We start from the raw sequence: 12,685 nt of genomic DNA, 5'->3' as shown, positions 1-12,685 counted from the left end.
GACTCTATCTGCAAAAAGCTGCTGCCAGAGTCCTGTGGGAAAGCGCAGGCATTTCTTTCCCAGCCCTGGGGATTTGACTTGGGAGCAGCGCCCTCTCAAGGACGGAGACTAAGACAGCCTTGACCTACTCTACCGTTTTGAGACTCAGTTCCTTTGGTTACTGAGGTCAGTTCCCTGGGGATACTAATATTGGGACCCATTTGGGGAAAATTCTACTGTATTTTCCTTGGGGCATGGAAAGAAGGTGCCCCTGACAAGTGACATAAAATAACCAAAAAATCAGTAACTTATCTTTTCACCAGGCCTGAGGTGAAGTGAAAAACAAACAACAAACAAAAACGGCTTTCCTCTTTCTCTCCTCCCCCTCTCTCCCACTCAATACGGTAGGTAAAACCAGCAAAACACACACAGGCAGGGAGTGCTAAGGGGCAGCGACCTAATTTGACACAACTACATACAAAGCTGAGTCTTTGAGGAGCCTTTTAGGAGATGTAGCAGGGTAGAATTACAACAGACACGAAAAGAGGCAGGCAAATTTCTGAGTTTGAGGCCAGCCTGGTCTACAAAGCGAGTTCCAGGATAGCCAGGGCTACACAGAGAAACCCTGTCTCAAAAAAAAAAAAAAATTAAATTAAATAAAAATAAGAATAAAAAAAAAAGCAAGCAAGCAAGCAGAACCATCTTTTGCTTTTTTCGTGGTCAATTTGAAGGCATTACAGGAAACATGGCTGTGAGATGTCTCTTCAAGGATGAGCTGAGAGAAGACTGGAAGGCATTTGAGGTCACATAAAAAGCCTTCTTAAAAACAATCCAGAGCAGTGTAAAGATTTTGGCAGAGCTACATCCAAAATGGTAGATCGTGAAATGTATGATGGGAACAGGCATGGAAGAATGTGCACACCAAGATAGGAGCCAAACAAGAAATGGGAAACCCATAAGAATATCATTACCAATAATTGCTATGTAACAAAATGCTCACCAAGCACAGGGGTTGCTGAGATCTCAGGAAGCAACATTGTAGCGCCCCTCTGAGGAAGATCGTGCCATTGCCAGCAATGCCAAGAACAGTGATGAGACATTGGCCAGATGTGGCAAAGGGTGGGGCAGCAACAAGGAACAAAGTCAATGACAGTTCTAGAAGGATTCTAACCAGTGAGGTGGCAAGCCTTTCCTCTCTCCTAAGGCAGAGGGCTCCCACTGCCCTCCCTTCCACCAACAAGATAAGGAGCTAATGGACTAGGTCGAGCTGGGGAGTCTGGGAGCATCGTCTGGAGGGGTGGAGGCTGGGAAACTGCAGAACATCAGGGAACAGCGGCAGTGGGGGAGCAGAGGAGGTTAGAGTCAGGAGACTCCGGCAGTAGGATCGACAGTCTGATAAGCGGTGAAGGAGGAAAGGATGGTCACCCAAAGCTTAGAGTGGTTTCAGAGTTTCTTCTGGGAACCAGACAGTTGCAAAGCTCATGCAATGACTGGAGAAGTTGGCAAGGGAGCAGAGTGAGTAGGTAGAGGATCTGTTTGAGCTACGATGGGTTGCCCTTGGAATAAACCTGTAGGCATGGCAGGTAGAGGAGGGGTTTGCTGACACTGTGGGATTTCTGTGGGGACTATTAGAGATGGTGCTGAATAAAATTTCCTTAGTTCAGGTTTCCTGACACTCTTGTTGAACCCAAGAGTGAACTATCTTCTTCTGAGCACTGTAGTCCGCACTGAGAAACCATTCAGACTCATGTTTTACATTACCACCAATGTATGAAGCCAGGAGGCAATATCACAGACATCTCATGACTCGGGTGGAGTTGTCTATGAAAATTAATGAGGTGGAGCTAAACTGTATATTGAACTATGGTGTACAAACAGCTTTGATATTCCATCCACAAGAGGGATTAGAAGAAGGGGGAAGGAGAGGGGAGGCAGGAGGCGGGAAGGGATGGAAACAAATAACCAAACAAATATTATGGGACCTGCCCAGGTGGATGCCTTTTGTAGTGGGTGACATGATGTGGTTTTAGCATGGAGATAGACCAACACAATCATGACACAGTCAAAATGCCAGCAAATTCAGAAACCTCATAAACACAGAAGTTGCAGTAGAGAATGTGTGAATGTCATTACAGTCCAGGAATATATCCTTAAACAAGATACTGAAAACACAAACAACAACAACAAAAACCTAGTAGGTTTGGATTTAGTAAAAATGAAGAAAGCTGAAGCAGGAGAATCACAAGTTCAAGGCCCAGGACTGGAGAGATGGGTCAGTGGGTAAAGTCTTTAGCATGAAGCTGGAGAGATGGGTCAGTGGGTAAAGTCCTTAGCATGAAGCTGGGAGATGGCGATGTGGATCCCCAGATCTCATGTATAAGCAGGATGGGGTGGAGGACTGTCTAATCCCAGCACTCAGGCAGAGACAGGGGATCCCTTGGGTAGGATGTCTAGACCAATTTAGCCTAAACTGTAAACTCTGGCTTCAAGATGAAACCCCACCTAAAGTACAAGGCTGGGGATGATGGAGGAAGGCGGTCAGTGTAGACCAGACCTCATCGGGATGCACACATGCAATCACACTCAACACTCCCCATGTGTGCCCGCAAACAAGCAAACGCACACATGCACATTGGTGTATATATCTGATGTAGACATGTATATGAAAGAAAGCTCAAGGCCGGTGCTACCAAATGAGTTACAGGTCAACCTTACCTCAAAAACTTCAATGGAGGGGGATATAGCTCAGTGGGAAAGCACTTACCTAGAATTCACAGGCCCTACGTTCACCATCCAGTAACACACACACACACACACACACACACACACACACACACACACTCCATTAAAAAGAAGCAAACTCAAAAATCCCTTTGACAAAAGAAGTTACCTGAGAGTTCTACAGGTGTTAGAAAAGATGGTGTGTCTCATTCATAATTGGAGAAATGTCAAGACCCAAAACCAAAATGGCAGAAAGCTGTACAGGGGAGGAGGCAGGGCTTGTACAGGGCCAGTGCATAGCCGGTTGAACCAACTGCTCTGGGAAAAATCTGGCATTGTCGAGTGAAGGTGAAAGTGGGCATGCTCTGCCACCTACCTGTGTCCTGAAGCTCCACTGCAGTTATTATGTAAGGAAACTCTAGCATGTGCACATGGAATTTAAGGGTAAGAGCGTTTGTGGTCACATTATTCCTAACAACCAACAATTATAGCAAGTAAACGTGCCTCAAAGACCACATGGTTACAATGAGCCACACTCGTGCAATGAGTATTATTGGTGGGGAATGAGGGCGCTGGAGATATTGATGCTAAGCAACAGAGAGAGAGAATAAAGCCACAGGTGTCCTGCTACGTAGAGGGCAATTCCATTTCATTAAAGCATCTCTCTCTCTCTCTCTCTCTCTCTCTCTCTCTCTCTCTCTCTCTCTCTGTGTGTGTGTGTGTGTGTGTGTGTGTGTGTGTGTGCAGGTACCTGTTGCAGCCAGAAGAGGGAGTCTTACTCTCTGTAGCTGATGGCTGTGATCCACCTGATGGTACTGGGAAATGAGAAGGAACAGCAAGTGTTCTTAATCTCTGAGCCATCTCTCCAGCCCCATTCTTCAAGACTTAATGACACATGCAAACCTTACCAGCTCTTCCATGTGAGTCATGTGGATGTAGGTTTTTAAAGAGAAAAACAAGGAAACAGGCCCCTCCCCCCACTCTAAAGAGTGTTGTCCTCTGGGGACAGACAGTAAACAGAATCAGGGCTAAGTAGTGAGAGCGTTTGCTGTATTTATAATGTTTGGTTTCTTACATTGGATTGTAGTTGGTTTATTATTCTCTCTGTCATTTATTTTAAAATAGCATGTCCTTGGCTGCACAAAATTGGAAATTTTTTCATAATTGTGGGTACAAACAAATGAGAACTGATTTGTGTGTGTGTGTGTTTTAAAGGTGTTTTAACACTATAACAAATCCCCGGTGAATGAGTTATCTAGTCTAGAAATTAAGAAAAATAGCAACTATAAAAATGTTGTATCTGCCCCCCCTTCACACACACACACACACACACACACACACACACACACACACACACACACACAAACACACACAAACACTCGAAGGACATCTTAGTTCAGTTTCATGTAGAGACTTTATAAAGCATCCTTCTCCCTGGAGGTACCTTAGAACTCAACTTGTGTGCCACCCAACATTTTGCAGCAGCATTTCACTCTAAACCTTTGTTGCTCCTACCCAGCAAGCAACCCCCATGCTTATCATGTGCCTGTATGTGTGTACACACTTGGGGGGGGCATGCTTACCTGTAACAGAGTCCAGATTGCATGCCCCCTTGGTCTTTGATATGCAACTCTGAAGGCCAACAGCTCTGTGTTCAGGCCTCAGCTCTCTGGTTTGCGAAGGAGAGGGTGGCAGCATTGTTTGTCTGAATTAACGGAGAGAACACTTACTGCGTGCTTATCTCAGTGCCTGATCTACTATGAGTGTCTCTGTATCGTTAGCTCTTTAGTGTAATCACTATAACTTTTATTCACTTCATGGTAGTGTTCTGTATCATGTTTAATAAGCTACTTAATAAGCTACTGATAAGGTTAATACGCAATAACTTTAATATTTAATAAGTCACTTAATAAGCTAGCACCTAATAAGCTATGAGCAGCTCCCTCTGGTTCGTTTGTGTTCTAACTGAGGGTGGCTCATTGGCTCCAAGGAATATAATTGCTAATAGTGGAAGCTGTGGCGTTTGTGCGATCCTTTAGGAGTGTCACTATGAAACAGGACTTTCTCTACTCCTCACTCTTCTCTTTTGTGCCAAGACCACCAACTCTGGATGGAGCTAAATGGGGAGATGGAAAGTGCAGTGGCAATCTCCAGTGGAAACTTGACCCGTTCCAGGGGAACTTAGAGGAATGAAGAAGTACCGCTCAGGCACAACCAATCACCAACCAATCAGGGCAATTATAGGTCCCACTCATTTTGTTGTCACCCCACCCCTGCAGCTCAGTGAGCCTCACGTGCATAAACAAGGGTCTTAATGCTAAGACTCCTGCTTCTACTGAGAATGGCTCCTTAGAAGCCCTGCCCTCAGTCCCTCAGTCCCTCAGTCCTCCGTTTCCCATCTCTCTAACGGGCTGCCTACGTCAGGCTCCCCCTCCTCTCTTCAGTGTCCATTCTGAAGAATGGAGCTGAAGGCTTTCTCAGAGGAGTAAACGGTCCTCCTGGTCCTCTCCATGCCACCTCACATGACCCACATGACTTCCTCACCCCAGTTCATTGTATGTACATGTATGTTGCTGTCACTTATCTTCCAAGCAGACAGTGTATGTCTTCCACCTGGTCCGATATTTTACACCCCCACCCCCTGCCTCCCAAAACAAAAACAAAAAGAAAAACCTGCTTTAGTTACTGGAGCTATTGGCCCTGGCTAGCCAGTTGCTTCTACTTGAGAATCATGTAAGTTGTATTATTCTGTGTGGTGCTGTTATAATACCCCAGGCAAGGTGATTTGTAGTGAAATATAAATGTAGATGCTTACAGTTCCGGATTCTGGAAAGTCTAAAATCCAGAGGCAGTCATTTGTCAAGGTTCCTTCTTCCCATGGAGGAAGGTCCAAGAGAAGTAGAAAGAGTAAGAGATTAAACTGGATGCCTCAAGCCTTGTTCTCATCAACACCAATACGTTCACTAGGCTCTGAGCACTGAGGACCCAGCTGGCTGCCATATTCCTCCCGGTGCCCACTGTGCCCCCCGACTCCTCTGACAGTTCTGCATTGGCCATTAGGTTTTCAACTGATTGGGGGGCAGGCAGAACATATCCAAACTATGGCAGCTGTGTTACCTCTATTATGAAAATGTCCTCACGTGTGTGACCAGGCTTAATATTGATAATTCATAATGTTGTTATGAGAGTAAAGTAAATGTGCTAGATCGATAAAATTTCATACATCCACAGAGGCTCTTAAACAGTGATTCCCTTCCCTTCCGATGAGGGTGTACTGAATGCTACACAGAGAGGGAAGCCTGGGATAAAACTAGGGAGATGGAGAAAACTCAGTTGAGAAAATGCCTCCACAAGATCCAATTGTAGGGCGTTTTCTTAATTAATGATTGGTGTAAGTGGGCCCAGCCCTTGTGGGTGGTGTCGTCCCTGGAGTGGGGGATTTAGTTCTATAATATAGCAGTAGTTCTCAACCTAAGGACCATTACCCCTTTGGGGGGCTCACTATTAGATACCCTGCATATTAGATATATTACAATTCATAACAGTAGCAAAATTACAGTTATGAAGTACCAACAAAATGATTTTATGGTTGGGGTCACCCCAACATGAGGAACTGTGTTAAAGGGTCACAGCATTGGGAAGTTTGAGAACCACTGCTCTATAAGAAAGCAGGCTGAGCAAGCCATGGGGAGCAAGTTGGGAGGCAGGACCCCTCCATGGTCTCTACATCAGCTCCTGCCTCCAGTTGCCTGTCCTGTTTGAGTTCCTGTCATGACTTCCTTCAGTGATGGACTAAAATGTGAAAGTGTAAGCCAAGTTACCCCTTTCCTTCTCCGCTTGCTTTCAGCCATTGTGTTTCATCAGAGCCAAAGAAACCTTGACTAAGACAACCATATAAACCTGAATTTTACAGACCTGAGAGGCAAGCAAGGAAGCTCAGTTGAACCCAACTGCCCAGTTGACCAGGAAGACTATTTCCCATAATCGTCATTGTCTCCTCAATATCCTACTCATCAGCTGTTGGGGACAGCAAGTTGGCATCATGCTGGTATCTCAGGCATAACAGAGCAACACTCACCTGAGAAACCCACCCTCTCAGGAGGGAAAGCCCATCCCTGGGAGCCCGTGGAGTGTATCTAGTTTTATGAAAGAGCTTGTTCAGTGAGCTCAGTTTCCACTTTGAGAAGCTCCGCTTCCAAAGGCAGAACACTTGTAACTGATAAGACTCATGGGCTCTAATTAGAGAACGCTTCCTCATCTCCACCACCATACTCTGTGACATATGTGAGAAATGGAGCCTTTAAAGTACCATGTCCTCACAGCAATCTCAAAGAGGAAGGGAGGATGCTACAGAGGGAGAATCAAGTCTGGGGAAGGGGGCAGCTTTGCCTACCCAAGTTAGTTCCCTTTGTTGATCAGTCTTTCATCTTGGTTTCTTTCCCCTTCTCCGTTGTTTTGACAAAGGCTCCAGCATTTCAAGAAGTGAATTAACTCTGGAGGGCAGCAGCTATGAGGCAGGTAGGTGGCCCAGTGCAGTGTCTGTGGAGAGGGGCTCATGTATCCAAAAGCTGAAGAGCTCCTCCTCCTCCTCTTCCTCCTCCTGCTCCTCCTCCTCCTTCTAGTCCCCTCTCCTCCTCCTCTTTCTTCTTAATATAGGGTCTCTCGATGTAGCCCTGGCTGGTTTGGAGCTTGCAATGTACACCAGGCTGGCCTCCAACCCACCTCCCAAGTGCTGGGATTAAAGGCATCTGCCATGATACGAAGCCTCAGAATTCTTGATCAAGGCAAAATGAGGACCAGGCCAGTGGTTCCAATCCCAGGTATGCTAATCTGTCCCTGCAGAGAAGAAGTTGACTGTAAGAGAAACACTCAGATGAATCAGACCAACAGACAGAGTGAACCAGAGCAGGTTCCAGAGCCCCTTTCTTGGGTTGTCAGTAAGGTTTCAGTGTCTCCCTCTATAGGAACCTAGAGAAAACTCCAGGAGAGGGGCACTAGCTTGTAGCTTCTGGTGCTGGGCCAGTGCAGGCTGCACACTTCACTCACTGCTGATGGGGCTCTCGTTAAACAAACAGGAAGCTTGGAAATGTGAATTGCCTGTAGTTGGCCAATGATCATAAAATAGCGAGGCTATGGCTGTCATAAAAATGTCTACACGCGCACAAAATCTGATAAAGGCTGGAGATAAAAGCAAGGATTATTTAGAAATACGGAAGGAGACAGGAGGAGACTTACCGCCTGTTCTTGAGAACATGCCCATGTCTATACTAACTTGATACCGCTTCCTTCTCTGTTTTAATCTTGTCTATCGTGTACATTTTTAATGCTGAAATTTGTGTGTCTTACTTAGGTAACTTTAAAAAATGTTTTGTTGCCAAGGCTATCTATTTTATTCTTGTGGTTCCTTATTGTGCTCAGAATTGTTCTCCTGTCCAAAATTCAAGAAAATTTTGTCTTTTTTTTTTTTTTTTGTATTCCGTTTTTGCATGTCTTTTACAATCATGGTCTTCCTTGTCAGGTGGTAATCTACTGGATAGCATTTCTAGCTTCTTTCAGCTGAGTCATGTTCCATTCTCCATTGATTTGTCAAGACTTCTTGAAGATAAGTTGTTACTCAGTGCGGCAACTCCTTTCTCAGGCTGCCTGCTTTGTTTCAGTGAGCCATGTATCCACTTTAGTACCATGACACTTAACTCATGGAAACCTTGTGATTCTGCAACGTCATGGCAGCTGTCATCCTTCCTAAACATGGCTTCCACAGCCCCACTTTCTTCCTGTCATCCTGACCCTCCTCTCTTCCCTACCCCTTTCCAATCTTTTGTTCTCCCAAAGTGAAAAGTAGTTATGAAAATGTGGGTAATTTTATTTTAGTTTCTTTTTTATGCACATGTATTCATTTATTGCTTTGGTCTGGTGTATTAGTTGCTTGTGAGTAGCTGTGACCAAACTGCCTGACATAAACCACTTAAGGGAGGAGAGATTTATTTGGTACCCACGGTTTCTTGGGGTACCATCCGCCATCTATTGGCCTCATGAGTTTGTGCATCAAAGTGTCAGGAGCCTGCTCCTGAGGTACTTCTTTCCAACCTGCAGGGCAGAATAAAGAAGGGCTGGGGGTTGGGGGATAATGTATTCTTCAAAGTCATACCTAGTACCCTCTTTCCCCAAGTTAGACCCCACCTCTCAGAGTTTATACAACCTCTTAAAATAATGCCACTAGCTATGAACAACCCATTCAAAAGATGAGCCTAGAGGGCATGTGGATCAGATTCAAACTATAAAATCTACAAAGGAGAGCATCCTTACTGTAGCCTAACCTCAAATTCCACAACCATGTATTTGTAAATATACAGAATCCTGCCTGTCTGACACATACACAGTGTTTCCTACTGTTCTTTTTGGATTCCCTGGGCAGATGGTAACACCATTCTGAGAACTTGGGCCCACAGCTGGGCAGGAGCCTGGAAACATTACCATCGAGGGTCTCTGTAAGGTGGAGACCCTGTTCTGGCATCTCAAAGAGCTCTTCCTTTATAGGATGGAACTGAGCTCACACTTTAAGGATACACGAGATTGAATTGACAGAAAATTGAATGTACATAGGCACTAAATGAAGCTGCCACAATGATCACGCCCATCTTACTTCCTGCAATAAACATAGGGAGTAAAGGTCGTCGGTGTTGACTGACCACCTGTGTGTATGGTGCTCTCAGATGAAGCGCTTTGATTCTTGTTCACAATATTATCTCTAAGGGTCATTGATCTCCCAGATTAAAAAAATACAAAAACAAAACAAAACCTAATCATAGGACCCAGACCTCAGCAGAGCAGGACAGGATCCCATTTTCTTCCCTTATGGTCTTGACGCTACTGTCTTAACAGTCAAGTACACTCCAGGTAGGATCTGCAATGCTGAATTTGACCACCACGGAACAGTGGGTAAACAACATTGTGATTAAATGCATGTGTTACCTTTTAAGAAATGCTACTTGAGCTAAGACAAAAGGATGGACCATCCAGAGACTGCCCTACCCGGGCATCCATCCCATAATCAGCCACCAAACACAGACACTATTGCATATGCCAGCAAGTTTTTTGCTGAAAGGACTCTGATATAGCTGTCTCTTGTGAGGCTATGCCAGTGCCTGGCAAATACAGAAGTGGATGCTCACAGTCATCTTTTGGATGGAACACAGGGCCCCCAATGGAGGAGCTAGAGAAAGTACCCAAGGAGTTAAAGGGGTCTGCAACCCTATAGGTGGAACAACAATATGAACTAACCAGTACCCCCAGAGCTCGTGTCTCTAGCTGCATATGTAGCAAAAGATGGCCTAGTTGGCCATTATTGGAAAGAGAGGCCCCTTGGTCTTGCAAACTTTATATGCCCCAGTACAGGGGAAATCCAGGGCCAAGAAGTGGGAGTGGGTGCGTAGGGGAGCAGGGCAGGGGGAGCATATAGGGGACTTTCGGGATAGCATTTGAAATGTAAATGAAGAAAATATCTAATAAAAAATTAAAAAAAAAGAAATGCTACTTAATAGCTGGATATAAAATCAACCAAACAGATCAGTGGCCTTTCTCTACACAAAAGATAAACAGGCTGAGAAAGAAATTAGAGAAACAACACCCTTCAAAATAGTCACAAATAATATAAATAACTTGGTGTGACTGTAACTAAGGAAGTGAAAGATCTGTTTGATAAGAACTTCAAGTCTCTGAAGAAAGAAATAGAAGAAGATCTCAGAAGATGAAAAGATCTCCCATGCTTATGATTGGCATTATTAATATAGTAAAAATGGCTATCTTGCCAAAAACAATCTACAGATTCAATGCAATCCCCACCAAAATTGCAACTCAATTATTCACAGAATTAGAAAGGGCAATTTGCAAAATAATCTGGAATAACAAAAATCCTATGATAGCAAAAACTATTCTCAACAATAAGAGAACCTCTGGTGAAATCACCATCCCCTGACTCAAGCTGTACTACAGAGCAATTGTGATAAAATCTGCATGGTACTGGTACAGTAACAGACAGGTAGATCAATGGAATAGAATCGAAGACCCAGAAATGAACCCACACACCTATGGTCACTTGATCTTTGACAAAGGAGCTAAAACCATCCAGTGGAAAAAAAGACAGCATTTTCATCAAATGGTGCTGGCACAACTGGCTGTTATCATGTAGAAGAAAGTGAATTGATCCATTCTTATCTCCTTGTACAAAGCTCAAGTCTAAGTGGATCAAGGTCCTCCACATAAAACCAGAGACCCTGAAACTTATAGAGGAGAAAGTGGGGAAAAGTCTCGAAGATATGGGCACAGGGGAAAAATTCTGAATAGAACAGCAATGGCTTGTGCTGTTAAGATCAAGAATCGACAAATGGGACCTCATAAAATTGCATAGCTTCTGTAAGGCAAAGGACACTGTCGATAAGACAAAATGGCAACCAACAGATTGGGAAAAGATATCTACCAATCCTAAATCAGATAGGGGACTAATATCCAATATATATAAAGAACTCAAGAAGATGGACTCCAGAAAACCAAATAACCCTATTAAAAATGGGGTACAGAGCTAAACAAAGAATTTTCAACTGAGGAATACCGAATGGCTGAGAAGCACCTAAAAAATGTTCAACATCCTTAATCATCAGGGAAATGCAAATCAAAACAACCCTGAGATTCCACCTCACACCAATCAGAATGGCTAAGATTAAAAACTCAGGTACCAGCACATGTTGGTGAGGATGTGGAGAAAGATGAACACTCCTCCATTGCTGGTGGGATTGCACACTGGTACAACCACTCTGGAAATCAGTTTGGTGATTCCTCAAAAAAAAATTGGACATAATACTACCAGAATTTCTAGCAATACCTTTCCTGGGCGTATACCCAGAAGATGCTCCAACATGTAATAAGGATACATGCTTCACTATGTTCATAGCAGCCTTATTTATCATAGACAGAAGCTGGAAAGAACTCAGATGTCCCTCAACAGAAGAATGGATACAGAAAATGTGGTACATCTACACAATGGAGTACTACTCAGCTATTAAAACCAATAAATTCATGAAATTCTTAGACAAATGGCTGGATGTGAAGGATATCATGCTCAGTGAGGTAACCCAATCACAAAATAACTCACTTGATATGCATTCACTGATAAGTGGATATTAGCCCAGAAGCTCAGAATACCCAAGATACAATTTGCAAAACACATGAAACTCAAGAAGAAGGAAGACCAAAGTGTGGACACTTTGATCCTTCTTAGAAGGGGGAACAAAATACCCATGGAAGGAGTTACAGAGACAAAGTTTGGAGCCGAGACTGAAGGAATGACCATCCAGAGTCTGCCCCACTTGGGGAACCCATCCCATAAACAACCACCAAAACCAGACACTATTGTGGATGGCAACAAGAGCTTGCTGACAGGAGCCTGATACAGCTGTCTCCTGAGGGGCTCTGCCAGTGCCTGACAGATACAGAAGTGATGCTCACAGTCATCCATTGGACAGAGCACAGAGTCCCCAGTTAAGGAGTAGGGAAAGTACCCAAGGAGCTGAAGGGGTTTGGAGCCTCATAGGAGAAACAACAATATGAACTAGCTAGTACCCCCAGAGCTCCCTGAGACTAAACCACCAATCAAAGAAAACACATGGTGGGACTCATGGCTCTAGCTGCATATGTAGCAGAGGATGACTTAGTCAGTCATCAATGGGATAAGAGGCCCTTGGTCCTGTGAAAGATTTATGCCTCAGTCTAGGGGAATGCCTGGGCCAGGAAGCAGGAGTGGGTGGGTTGGGGAGCAGGGGGAGGGGGAGAGGATAGGGGATTTTTGGAGGGGAAACTAGGAAAGGGGATAACATTTAAAATGTAAATAGAAAATATCTAATAATAATAATAATAATAATAATAAAATAATGCTACTTGAAACGAATGACTTCAAAGCAGTCCATGCCACTAGTGTAGCATTAGGGCTTTC

This window comes from Mus musculus, chromosome 17, assembly GCF_000001635.26.
Source record: "Mus musculus strain C57BL/6J chromosome 17, GRCm38.p6 C57BL/6J".
NCBI classification, from domain to species: Eukaryota; Metazoa; Chordata; class Mammalia; order Rodentia; family Muridae; genus Mus; species Mus musculus.
Note: the sequence above shows the minus strand (reverse complement) of the source record.